This window comes from Dermochelys coriacea, chromosome 15 (genome assembly GCF_009764565.3).
Source record: "Dermochelys coriacea isolate rDerCor1 chromosome 15, rDerCor1.pri.v4, whole genome shotgun sequence".
In the NCBI taxonomy this organism is placed as follows: Eukaryota; Metazoa; Chordata; order Testudines; family Dermochelyidae; genus Dermochelys; species Dermochelys coriacea.
This window is the reverse complement of record NC_050082.1, coordinates 4314384-4328019: the sequence shown is the minus strand read 5'-3', so window position 1 is coordinate 4328019 and position 13636 is coordinate 4314384. Positions and strand designations below refer to the sequence as shown.

The following is a 13636-nucleotide window of genomic DNA, read 5'->3' as shown; positions in this document are numbered from 1 at the left end:
ACTCATGGATACACTTTAAAAACATATTACAGGAACTGAAAAACTAGAACCCACATCTGCAAAGCCTGGGTTGGCTGATAGTCCCACAGTGCCACCAGGAGGCAATGTAAACCCGTGGCCAGGGAGCATTGTGGAGAGTAGGCACTACAGGAAGTACCGCCCAACAGACCCAGAGTGACAGTACCTTGAAGCCCTCTGATTGGCCCCACTTAACCCCAGGAGTTGGCCTAGGAAGTTATCTGGGCAGTCATACAGACTTTGGTTGCTGCAATGCTAGACTTTGCCTTGTTTCTGACTCCAGTCTGACTTTGAGCCTGACTCCTGACTCCCTATTCTAGCCTGGAACTGCCTCTGGTCTCTGACCTTGGCCTGATTCTGACCCAGACTCTTGTTTACAGGACCTGGCCTTGTGACCCCCATCTCTGGTGATCGGACCTCAGCTTGGCTCTTACTGCTAGGACAGGTTTCAGAGTAGCAGCCGTGTTAGTCTGTATTCGCAAAAAGAAAAGGAGTACTTGTGGCACCTTAGAGACTAACAAATTTATTAGAGCATAAGCTTTCGTGAGCTACAGCTCACTTCATCGGATGCATTTGGTGGAAAAAATAAATCTCTCCTCTGTTTTTTCCACCAAATGCATCCAATGAAGTGAGCTGTAGCTCACGAAAGCTTATGCTCTAATAAATTTGTTAGTCTCTAAGGTGCCACAAGTACTGCTAGGACAGACTGCCTATGCCCCAGTCCCATTCAGAAATATAAAATGGGACCTGGGGCACATCTACCCCAAGATCTCATTTCCAATAATGACTAATCCCAAATGCTTCAGAGGAAGAAATAATCTTCCTTGAAGGGAAATTTCTTCCTAGTTCCCTTTCCCCTGCAACTCCTAAATCTGCCTCCTCCCTCATGTCTGCCGGCACCCCATTCCCTGTAGCCCCCAAATCTGCCACCTGCTCCCATGCACTCTCCCCATCTCTCCGTCACAGTGTCTCTGCAGCTCCCCACAGTCTCTGTGTCCTGCCCAGCCCCTGAGCCATAGATTGGCAGCCATGTTGTCTGTGGGCCTGGTTTCAGTCTCACTGAGAACAGTGGGAGGCAGCAGCCAACTTTCATAGAATCATAGAATCATAGAATATCAGGGTTGGAAGGGACCCCAGAAGGTCATCTAGTCCAACCCCCTGCTCAAAGCAGGACCAAGTCCCAGTTAAATCATCCTAGCCAGGGCTTTGTCAAGCCTGACCTTAAAAACCTCTAAGGAAGGAGATTCTACCACCTCCCTAGGTAACGCATTCCAGTGTTTCACCACCCTCTTAGTGAAAAAGTTTTTCCTAATATCCAATCTAAACCTCCCCCATTGCAACTTGAGACCATTACTCCTCGTTCTGTCATCTGCTACCATTGAGAACAGTCTAGAGCCATCCTCTTTGAAACCCCCTTTCAGGTAGTTGAAAGCAGCTATCAAATCCCCCCTCATTCTTCTCTTCTGCAGACTAAACAATCCCAGCTCCCTCAGCCTCTCCTCATAAGTCATGTGCTCTAGACCCCTAATCATTTTTGTTGCCCTTCGCTGTACTCTTTCCAATTTATCCACATCCTTCTTGTAGTGTGGGGCCCAAAACTGGACACATTACTCCAGATGAGGCCTCACCAGTGTCGAATAGAGGGGAACGATCACGTCCCTCGATCTGCTCGCTATGCCCCTACTTATACATCCCAAAATGCCATTGGCCTTCTTGGCAACAAGGGCACACTGCTGACTCATATCCAGCTTCTCGTCCACTGTCACCCCTAGGTCCTTTTCCGCAGAACTGCTGCCAAGCCATTCGGTCCCTAGTCTGTAGCGGTGCATTGGATTCTTCCATCCTAAGTGCAGGACCCTGCACTTATCCTTATTGAACCTCATTAGATTTCTTTTGGCCCAATCTTCCAATTTGTCTAGGTCCTTCTGTATCCTATCCCTCCCCTCCAGCGTATCTACCACTCCTCCCAGTTTAGTATCATCCGCAAATTTGCTGAGAGTGCAATCCACACCATCCTCCAGATCATTTATGAAGATATTGAACAAAACGGGCCCCAGGAACGACCCCTGGGGCACTCCACTTGACACCGGCTGCCAACTAGACATGGAGCCATTGATCACTACCCGTTGAGCCCGACAATCTAGCCAGCTTTCTACCCACCTTATAGTGCATTCATCCAGCCCATACTTCCTTAACTTGCTGACAAGAATGCTGTGGGAGACCGTGTCAAAAGCTTTGCTAAAGTCAAGAAACAATACATCCACTGCTTTCCCTTCATCCACAGAACCAGTAATCTCATCATAAAAGGCGATTAGATTAGTCAGGCATGACCTTCCCTTGGTGAATCCATGCTGACTGTTCCTGATCACTTTCCTCTCCTCTAAGTGCTTCAGGATTGATTCTTTGAGGACCTGCTCCATGATTTTTCCAGGGACTGAGGTGAGGCTGACCGGCCTGTAGTTCCCAGGATCCTCCTTCTTCCCTTTTTTAAAGATGGGCACTACATTAGCCTTTTTCCAGTCATCCGGGACTTCCCCCGTTCGCCACGAGTTTTCAAAGATAATGGCCAAGGGCTCTGCAATCACAGCCGCCAATTCCCTCAGCACTCTCGGATGCAATTCGTCCGGCCCCATGGACTTGTGCACGTCCAGCTTTTCTAAATAGTCCCTAACCACCTCTATCTCTACAGAGGGCTGGCCATCTCTTCCCCATTTTGTGATGCCCAGCACAGCAGTCTGGGAGCTGACCTTGTTAGTGAAAACAGAGGCAAAAAAAGCATTGAGTACATTAGCTTTTTCCACATCCTCTGTCACTAGCTTGCCTCCCTCATTCAGTAAGGGGCCCACACTTTCCTTGGCTTTCTTCTTGTTGCCAACATACCTGAAGAAACCCTTCTTGTTACTCTTGACATCTCTTGCTAGCTGCAGCTCCAGGTGCGATTTGGCCCTCCTGATATCTTTCCTACATGCCCGAGCAATATTTTTATACTCTTCCCTGGTCATATGTCCAACCTTCCACTTCTTGTAAGCTTCTTTTTTATGTTTAAGATCCGCTAGGATTTCACCATTAAGCCAAGCTGGTCGCCTGCCATATTTACTATTCTTTCGACTCATCGGGATGGTTTGTCCCTGTAACCTCAACAGGGATTCCTTGAAATACAGCCAGCTCTCCTGGACTCCCTTCCCTTCATGTTAGTCCCCCAGGGGATCCTGGCCATCTGTTCCCTGAGGGAGTCAAAGTCTGCTTTCCTGAAGTCCAGGGTCCGTATCCTGCTGCTTACCTTTCTTCCCTGCGTCAGGATCCTGAACTCAACCAACTCATGGTCACTGCCTCCCAGATTCCCATCCACTTTTGCTTCCCCCACTAATTCTACCCGGTTTGTGAGCAGCAGGTCAAGAAAAGCGCTCCCCCTAGTTGGCTCCCCTAGCACTTGCACCAGGAAATTGTCCCCTACGCTTTCCAAAAACTTCCTGGATTGTCTATGCACCGCTGTATTGCTCTCCCAGCAGATATCAGGAAATTAAAGTCACCCATGAGAATCAGGGCATGCGATCTAGTAGCTTCCGTGAGTTGCCGGAAGAAAGCCTCATCCACCTCATCCCCCTGGTCCGGTGGTCTATAGCAGACTCCCACCATGACATCACTCTTGTTGCACACACTTCTAAACTTAATCCAGAGACACTCAGGTTTTTCCACAGTTTCGTACCGGAGCTCTGAGCAGTCATACTGCTCCCTTACATACAGTGCTACTCCCCCACCTTTTCTGCCCTGCCTGTCCTTCCTGAACAGTTTATAACCATCCATGACTGTACTCCAGTCATGTGAGTTATCCCACCAAGTCTCTGTTATTCCAATCACGTCATAATTCCTTGACATCACCAGGACCTCCAGTTCTCCCTGCTTGTTTCCAAGGCTTTGTGCATTTGTATATAAGCACTTGAGATAACCTGTTGATCGCCCCTCATTCCCAGTATGAGGCAGGAGCCCTCCCCTCACAGACATTCCTGCCTGTGCTTCCTCCCGGTATCCCGCTTTCCCACTTACCTCAGGGCTTTGGTCTCCTTCCCCCGGTGAACCTAGTTTAAAGCCCTCCTCACTAGGTTAGCCAGCCTGCTGGCAAAGATGTTCTTCCCTCTCTTCGTAAGATGGAGCCCGTCTCTGCCCAGCACTCCTCCTTCATGGAACACCATCCCATGGTCAAAGAATCCAAAGCCTTCTCTCCGACACCACCTGCGTAGCCATTCGTTGACCTCCACGATTCGACGGTCCCTACCCAGGCCTTTTCCTTCCACGGGGAGGATGGACGAGAACACCACTTGCGCCTCCAACTCCTTTATCCTTCTTCCCAGAGCCACGTAGTCCGCAGTGATCCGCTCAAGGTCATTCTTGGCAGTATCATTGGTGCCCACGTGGAGAAGCAGGAAGGGGTAGCGATCCGAGGGCTTGATCAGTCTCGGCAGTCTCTCCGTCACATCACGAATCTTAGCCCCTGGCAAGCAGCAGACTTCTCGGTTTTCCCGGTCAGGGCGGCAGATAGATGACTCAGTCCCCCGGAGGAGAGAGTCCCCGACCACCACCACCCGCCTTCTCCTCTTGGGAGTGGTGGTCGTGGAACCCCCAACCTCAGGACATTGCATCTCATGCCTCCCAACCAGCGGAGTCTCCTTCTGCTTTCTCCCCCCAGACCTATCATCTGGTCCACTCTCCGCAATGGTACCTGTGGAGAGAACATGAAAGCGGTTAGTTACCTGTGTCTGTGTTACTGGAACCCGGACATTCCGCTTACCTCTTCTGGAGGTCACATGTTGCCAAGCTTCTTCACTGGCCTCTTGGCTCCTCTGTGCAACCTGCTCTATATCTTTAGAGCTTTGTGCCCCTAGAAGGCTATCCTGAGTTTGGTCCAGAAAATCCTCAGTCTCTCGTATACAACGCAGGGTCGTTACCTGTTGCTCCAGACCTTCAATCTTCTCTTCCAATATGGAGACCAGCTTGCACTTTGTACAGACAAAGTCGCTTCTGTCCTGTGGAAGAAAGACAAACATGGCACATCCAGTGCAGGTCACAACAGCTGAACCCCCCCCTTCCATATCACCTACCTACTATGAGCTTCCTCAGAGACGTTGGCAAGATGTAAGCCTCACTGGGCTCACTCCAGGCGAACTCCCAGGCAAACTCCTGCTGTGAGCTGCTCTGCTGTCCCCGCTGCTCCGCTGGTTCGCTGCCGCTCAGCTGGTTCGCGAGGCTCTGGCTTTATTAACTTTATTAAGGTCAGCCTCCCTTCTATATGCAGAAAGACTATAGGGAAATGGTGGCATCTTGCTGGCTTCAGCCGCATTGACAGTAATAGGAGATGGTGGCCATTTTAAATATGGGGAAATTCATGAGTTGGGGTCTTTCATCGTGACAGGGAAAAAACACCCCAAAAATCCCTAGAGTTGTGATAAAACCATGAGAGTTGGCCATGCTTCATCTCCCCTATCAGCCTTCACTTTGCTAGGCTACACAAGTCAAGCTCTTTAGTCTCCTCTCATAAGATAGGCCCTCCATTCCCTTGTAACTTTAGCACTCTTGTGGCCAAGATGGAGTCTGCTCTGTAGGCAGCTCTGGCCAAGAGAAGGCACACACAGGAATGCAGCAGAGAAAGTTCCTTCTGCCCCAGGGGCACCTGTTCCAACCCCCCGCCCCTTATTCACAGAGGGATGAATGGAGAAAAACAACAGGAGGAGGGAAATATGGCGGGGGGAGTATTAAAACAGGGTTACATTCGACACGAGGCCTCACAGGCCCAGTGGTAGCACAGTCTGAAAGGGCAGGCACCCAGCAATGTGTCTGCACTCAGCGTTCAGGAGTCCTGGGCAGAGTTTCAGCCCAACAGTGAGTCTTGGGTGCCCCTGGTCATCTTCGGCCCAAATAAACTTTCCCCAACAAACCCCTCTGGTGCCCTCTTCGGCTGCACTCTACAAACTCACACAGAATGACAACCTCTCCACTTAGCTAGCTAAAGCTTTCCTCCTTACTCCCAATGCAAGGTCACCAGCCCAGTACTCACAGCCCCATACAGCTCTGGGCAGCAGTGATACTGGGTGCAGCTCTGGATTGTCCTTCTTGGGTGATTCTTTCCTGGCATAGTGCTCCTCCTGGCTCCTGTCCTGGGGCATCCCTCGTCTGCTGCTCTGTCCCTCCTGGGCATCGGGCAGGATCTCGTCTATTTTGCTATGTCCTGCTTGCTGTTGCCCTTCTGTCTGGAGCTCCAGCCACACACACCCTGTTACTCATCTTCTCTCCACTCTCTCCCCACCCCAAAACAGCACTTCCTCTGCCTGGAACAATCGTAACAAAGTTTAAAGGGGCCATGCTCTCTAAAGGGGTTACACCCTGATCATCCTAGCAGCTCTTCTGTGCACGTCTTCCTGTCTGACTTCATCTATTGTTAACAGGGGTGAACAGCATTGTATGCAGTGTTCCAGATGAGGTCTTACTGCTGCCTTGTACACTGGCATTAATACTTCAATATTTCTACTGGAAATACCTTGCCTGATACATCCAAGGATCACATTTGCTTTTTTTATTACCACATCACATTGGTGGTTCATAGTCATCCTGCGATTAACTAATACACCCAGGTCTCTCTCCTGCTCTTTCATTTCCAACTGATAAGCCACCAACACCATACAGCAGAAATTCTTATTATTAGACCCTAAGTGCATGATCTTCCACTTTGGGCTATTAAATTCATTCCATTTCTATCTCTCCAGTCCTCTGTATCATCCAGTTCTTCCTGAATAATATTCAAATCCTCCTCTGTATTGACAAGTTTCAAAGTAGCAGCTGTGTTAGTCTGTATCCACAAAAAGAAAAGGAGTATTTTTGGCACCTTAGAGACTAATATATTTCTTTGAGCGTAAGCTTTCATGAGCTACAGCTCACTTCATCGGATGCATGCAGTGGATGAAGTGAGCTGTAGCTCACGAAAGCTTATGCTCAAGTAAATTTGTTAGTTTCTAAGGTGCCACAAGTCCTCCTTTTCTTTTTGTATTGACAAGGACTCCCACCTTTGGGTCATCAGCAAATTTCATTAATACACCCCTCATGTTTGTGCCAAGGTCCTTGATAAAATATTAAATAAGATTGGTCTGATGAGCAATCCTTGAGGAACTCCACTAGTAACCTCCCTACAGCCTGATAGTTCTCCTTGAAACAAATCTGTTGTGATCTCCCCTTTAGCCAGTTTCTTACCCACCTTACATTTCCTATACTAATTCCCATCTTCTCCAGTTTAATAAATAATTTCCCATGTGATTCCATCACGAATTCTTTACTGAAATCCAGATAAATTAGATCTACTGTATTTCCCTTGTCTAAGAAATCTGTTATCTTATCAAAGAAAGACAGCAGATTAGTCTGGCGTGCTCTACCTTTGGTAAATCCATCTTGTATTTTATCCCATTTTCCATTTATCTCCATGTCTTTAATTATTCTTTCCTTCAAAATTTGTTCTAAAGCTTTGCATACTGTTTAGATCAGATTAACGTAATGCCTGGATCACTTTTTTCCCTTTCCTAAACATAGGTACCATCTTTGCTATTCTCCAGGCATGTGGTATCATCCTCAATTTGATATATTTATTGAAAATCCTTGATGTTGGACTTGAAATTTCATGTGCGAGTTCTTTCAATATTTTGTCAGTTAGTGGATGGCTTATGCTGTGAAGCAAGAAGATTTATATCCCATATACTTTGACCCTGCCTCATAGAATTGTAGGCATTCTCATTATCCATTTAAAAGTCTAATCTTTTGTTTGAAATTGAAATAACTCTTGGTCACAATGACATCCTGCAGCATAGGTTAATTCAGTATACTTGGGGCTGATGACTGAATTTTTCTAACTTCAACTTCCAGCCATTGGCTCTTGTATCAGTTTAGGACTGTTCTAAACCATAATACTGAGGTCATCCCAACAGTTCCTGAACATTGGAATGCAAGGTTGCCCTGTCCACACCCCTGTTCTCATGACTTTGCCTCCTGCAGCAGTGGCCAGGAGAGAGGTGGCTACCCTGACTCTGTCACGCATGGCTCTCCCTACACAGGGGGAACCCTCAAGTGGCCAGTGAAGCTGGCTTTAAGGAGGCACAAAGCAGTTTTCACATACCAGAGAATCTGCACATAATGTATTGATCCATCCAGAACATAGGGCTATTGTACCATCATTGTCTTTGTTATCACTGGGTGAGGGATCACTCAGTGCTTCACAACTAACTAACAACCTTATAGTTAATTGAGGTTTGTGTTAGCTGGAGAATGCCGCATTATCTGGAGCCAGACTGTGGCCCATTCTCCATGCTGGTACAAGGAGTAAGGCAGCCCCTTTCAGCCTTGTGTCAGTGTGCCATATGGCTGCTTCCAGAGACCAAAATGCTGTGTCCCTACACACACCCCTCATGGAAGTAGATGGAAGAGAAGGGGAGATGAGGCTGCGCCACCATTGTGCCCAGATGGTGTAGTTATAGCAACATATCACGGAGCATGTACTGCACTGGGAATAGACCCACTACAGTGTACTTGCTCCCCAGAGCAGCGGGGCACTGGGAAGAAGATGACTTTGATTGATGATCTAGCTCTTAATTAGTGTTACTAATGACTTTATGCTACAATTTTGCTTCTAATATGCAGCAGATTGTCCAGCCTCACCCCTTACCTCTTATGATCTTTCAGTGAGACTTGAGACACCATGCTATTCCAGCATAAATCATGTTATTCCTTCCTACGTTTGATGCACCTGCTAGCACTCCCGTAACACACACAGGAAAGCACATTCACAGGTTTCAGAGTAGCAGCCGTGTTAGTCTGTATTCGCAAAAAGAAAAGGAGTACTTGTGGCACCTTAGAGACTAACAAATTTATTAGAGCATAAGCTTTCGTGAGCTACAGCTCACTTCATCGGATGCATTTGGTGGAAAAAACAGAGGAGACATTTATATACACACACAGAGAACATGAAACAATGGGTTTATCATACACACTGTAAGGAGAGTGATCACTTAAGATAAGCCATCACCAACAGCAGGGGGGGGAAGGAGGAAAACCTTTCATGGTGACAAGCAGGTAGGCTAATTCCAGCAGTTAACAAGAATATCAGAGGAACAGTGGTGGGTGGGGTGGGAGGGAGAAATACCATGGGGAAATAGTTTGTGTAATGACCAATGTGATATATGCCATCATGTGCCAGCAATGCCCCTCTGCCATGTACATTGGCCAAACTGGACAGTCTCTACGTAAAAGAATGAATGGACACAAATCAGACGTCAAGAATTATAACATTCAAAAACCAGTTGGAGAACACTTCAATCTCTCTGGTCACTCGATCACAGACCTAAGAGTGGCTATACTTCAACAAAAAAGCTTCAAAAACAGACTCCAACGAGAGACTGCTGAATTGGAATTAATTTGCAAACTGGATACAATTAACTTAGGCTTGAATAGAGACTGGGAATGGATGAGTCATTACACAAAGTAAAACTATTTCCCCATGGTATTTCTCCCTCCCACCCCATCCCCCACTGTTCCTCTGATATTCTTAAAAAGAAAAGGAGTACTTGTGGCACCTTAGAGACTAACAAATTTATTAGAGATAAGCTTTCGTGAGCTACAGCTCACTTCATCGGATGCATCCGATGAAGTGAGCTGTAGCTCACGAAAGCTTATCTCTAATAAATTTGTTAGTCTCTAAGGTGCCACAAGTACTCCTTTTCTTTTTGCGAATACAGACTAACACGGCTGCTACTCTGAAACCTCTGATATTCTTGTTAACTGCTGGAATTAGCCTACCTGCTTGTCACCATGAAAGGTTTTCCTCCTTCCCCCCCCTGCTGTTGGTGATGGCTTATCTTAAGTGATCACTCTCCTTACAGTGTGTATGATAAACCCATTGTTTCATGTTCTCTGTGTGTGTGTATATAAATCTCTCCTCTGTTTTTTCCACCAAATGCATCCGATGAAGTGAGCTGTAGCTCACGAAAGCTTATGCTCTAATAAATTTGTTAGTCTCTAAGGTGCCACAAGTACTCCTTTTCTTTTAGGAAAGCACATGACACAGCAGATGCCCCCCAGTGCCCATGAACCCCTTTGCCAGACTGTCACTCTCCTGAGAGCGTGGCCATAAATTGCTTTCAAAGTTTTTGCCCTTTGTGCTGATGCCTGAGTGCCATTTTTATTCCAATCCCCTCCAGAGTGCATGAGCAGTGGGCAGGACTCGCGCACCAGCCGCCCGGGAGCCTTGGAGCTGAAGCAGGAACAGGTTTAGTTGGTTCTACACAGCAGGATGTTCACATGCAGACAAGGTGCTTCCTGAATCCATACAGGGTAGTCAGCCCATGGCTTACTGACAGCTTAGCATTTCCTTTCCTGCTCAAGAGAATCAGATTGGTAGCTGTTGCAAACGGCATGGTGCAGTCTCCACCCAGCAGCACCGGCCAATACCTAGGTGTCTCTGGTGGCTGCTATGTGAAGGATGGAGAGGTGACAGTCATCTGTGGGCCCAGTACCCCGGGAACAGGTTTATCCTGGGCCAATGCTAGAAGGGGGCAGAGCAGTGGCCACATTCTGCCACCTTTATTCATGCTGAGTGGGTCCTACCTGGGGTTGACACTCCTAGGGTTAATCAGGGTGAATAAGTGCATCATCATCTAATTCTTTGGGATTTGTAGCACCACTGGAGTGAACAGTCCTACCTCTCTGGGATTCAAGGGCAGAGGTGCTCAAGGATTGCAGGCTCTCAGCAACTGTGAGCACCCAGGAAGGGCCAGGCACAGCCTTATCTGAATGGCGTAAGTACCAAGGCCAGCCCCAGGCCCAGACCCCACTCAACTCTGGTTGTTTTGTGGATAATGGTAAGAATCAGTGTCCCGAGCAGATATGCACCTCCACATTCTGGGGCCATGTCTTGTATCTTACCGGGTGTCCAATGTAGCTTCGTGTCCATGAGGCTCGATTCATACACTCTAACATCCATCCAGAGAGCCCTCATGGATACTGAAAAAGATAAATTTCAAACACTGATTCCTGCATCAGGCTCATTACTTCTAGTTGAACTGGAGCGTATCTTTTAGAAGAACATTCAGGTCTGATTTAAAGACTCCAAATGCTAGACAATTCACCACATCCCTAGGTGAATTGTTCGAAAGGTTGACTACTCTCACTGTTAAAACCTTGTGATTTGTGATCTGAATTTGTCAAACTTCTGCTTCCAACCATTGAATTGCATTCTGTCTTTGTCTGCTAGATCAAAGAGCCCTCTATTAGAAATCTCTTCCTAGTCTACAAGTAACTACACAGAGAACAAGTCACCTCCTAATCTTCTCTTGGATAAACTAAAGAAATTTTCCTTTTTCAGTTTCCTGCAGGTTTTCCAGACTTTGAATCATTCTTGTGGGTCTTTTTTTATTCTTTTCTAGTTGCTCATCATCCTTTTTGAAGTGTGTACACCACAACAAGATACTCTATCCAGTAATGGCCTCCCCGAATGCCCTATACAAAGGTAAAACCACCTCTCTACTCCTACTCAGTATTCCCTGGCCTATACATCCAAGAATTGTGTTATCTCTTGCATCATATTGGGAGCTCACATTCAGTTGCTTTCCACCATAACCCTTTAGTCCTTTTCAGAGCCCCTGCTTTCCAAAATGCAGTCCCTATCTGGCAGTGTGACCGATGTTCTTTGTTTCTAGATGTGTGTCCTTGCACTGGCATTATTTTGCGAGGGCAGGCTATTAAGCTTGTGTACAACTCCGCATTACATTACAGTGACTTTGTTTATTACAACTCCACATGCATTACAGTGACTTTGTTTATTAATGAATACATATATGACATATTCACAAGACATTGATATTTAATATTTCAGAAATATTTTTCCATTCATAATGTATTAAATTTGTCATTCATATTTATTACACATGGGTAATGTTGCTATTTCTTCTACAGAGATGGAACATAGCAATTCCCTGACCCCGTCCCTTCACCATGCACACTCTCATCTACCTCCACCGTCTGTCAGATCCCTGTTTTTTTTAAATGCCCTTCTAATAAGAGAGCTCAAGGAAGTGCAGCTCCCATTTTAAGACTAGAGGGGGCTGCTTTCTGTAAGTAATCTTTGTATGACATATGCCTTGTGAAGTATTGCTTGAAAACCAATAACTCACTGGTCAATAATATCATGGTGAAATGTATGTAGCAACATTATATGTAAAGTTATGAATTCCTCTTGTATGATGTTTGCAGCACATGTTCAAACCCACCTAGCCCTGATTAGGCAGGAGTGGTTAAGCAGGGCTATCTTAAATAAAGGCATGCCTGTTTACCTCAATTTACATAAGAGTGGTAAACATGGTCCTTGAGTCAGCAAGAGGGAGACAAGGCAAATCTGCATGCCAGCATACACAGGGGAGGAGAAACAGAATGGGGGCACTTTCACCCCCAGACTCCACGTTGCTGCCTTTACTGCTTGAATAAACTGTGCTTTGAGGGGTAGTCCTCAGAAGAATCCACTGCACGGGGGGACTGAACTATTCAAGTGGATGGGCAAAAACACCCCGGGGATTCTCTTTCTCTCTGTCTTTCACACAGAAACACATACTTTTTTACCTAAGAAGACAAAGGAACCAGCCCTTTGGACTTTGCGGGGAGATCTTGACTTGAGAATTGTGTCAGCTATGTTGCTAGGAACATGTGGTAAATATTTTACCTTGAACGAACTCCAGTTTGTTAAGTCTTAGCTATTAGGAAGTGTAGGGGACTGCAGAAGACTTTGTGACGGCCTAGCTAGGGAACTTCCACTTTCTCGTGCTGTAGGTTATTGTAAAACATAGAAACCCAGCTAGAACTGGCCGTCGGCCGGTTACAACTGCTTTGCATGGCCCTTTGCCAGGTAGCAAAAAACCCCTTTTAAAAAGTACCTAATTCTATACTCATGAGCTGTTTTTGTGTAGTGCTTATTAACGCAGGCCGTCTGCCCCGCCATTGGACTCCGTCCCAGGCAGAGCTCCGAAGTGCTGGGTTCCCCGCCTCCGTGACTGCAACCCTTGGAGTCCCCATTGTGGGTGTGTCACTAACCTTCAGTAAAGCTAATAACTCACAGCTGTGTGTAAGCCTCGTTTTTTCAGAGTACTCCTGCCAGGCCTGTGGTGCTTCGAACACCTTGGCCCAGAACAGGAAGCATTTTATTTTTATTTCCCTTGGAACCATTTCTGACTTTCATACCTTGTACTTGTACTCACTTAAAATCTATTCTTTGTAGTTAAATAAACTTTTTTATTTTTTAATCAAAACTAATTCTGTCTTGTCTTTAAACTGAATTGTTTGGTGTTGCCAATTAAAGAAGCAAACTGTTGTATATTGACCCCTTACAGGGGCAATGGTCCTCTAATATCTGAACTGCCAAGGAGAGGGCTGGGCAGTGCAGAACACACATTTTGGGGAAGATCTGGGACTGGGAGTGTGTTGGGGTCACCCTGCAAGTGGTAACCAAGGCTGGAGAAGCCAGAGTTGACTGGAGTGTTTCTGGCAGGCTGCAACTACACCCGGACACTCAGGGTGTGACCTGCATGCTATTTGGCTGTTTGTG

At 46.5% G+C, this 13636-nt stretch overlaps 1 long non-coding RNA gene across 1 annotated transcript; it reads left to right on the top strand.

Annotated features, from left to right (window-relative positions):
- The first annotated feature begins 262 nt into the window (after positions 1-262).
- LOC122456784 lies at positions 263-12798 on the top strand. The gene is made up of 3 exons (XR_006275849.1): positions 263-425; positions 11469-11551; positions 12640-12798. It is a non-coding gene; the product is annotated as an uncharacterized LOC122456784 (long non-coding RNA).
- The last annotated feature ends 838 nt before the right edge of the window (positions 12799-13636 follow it).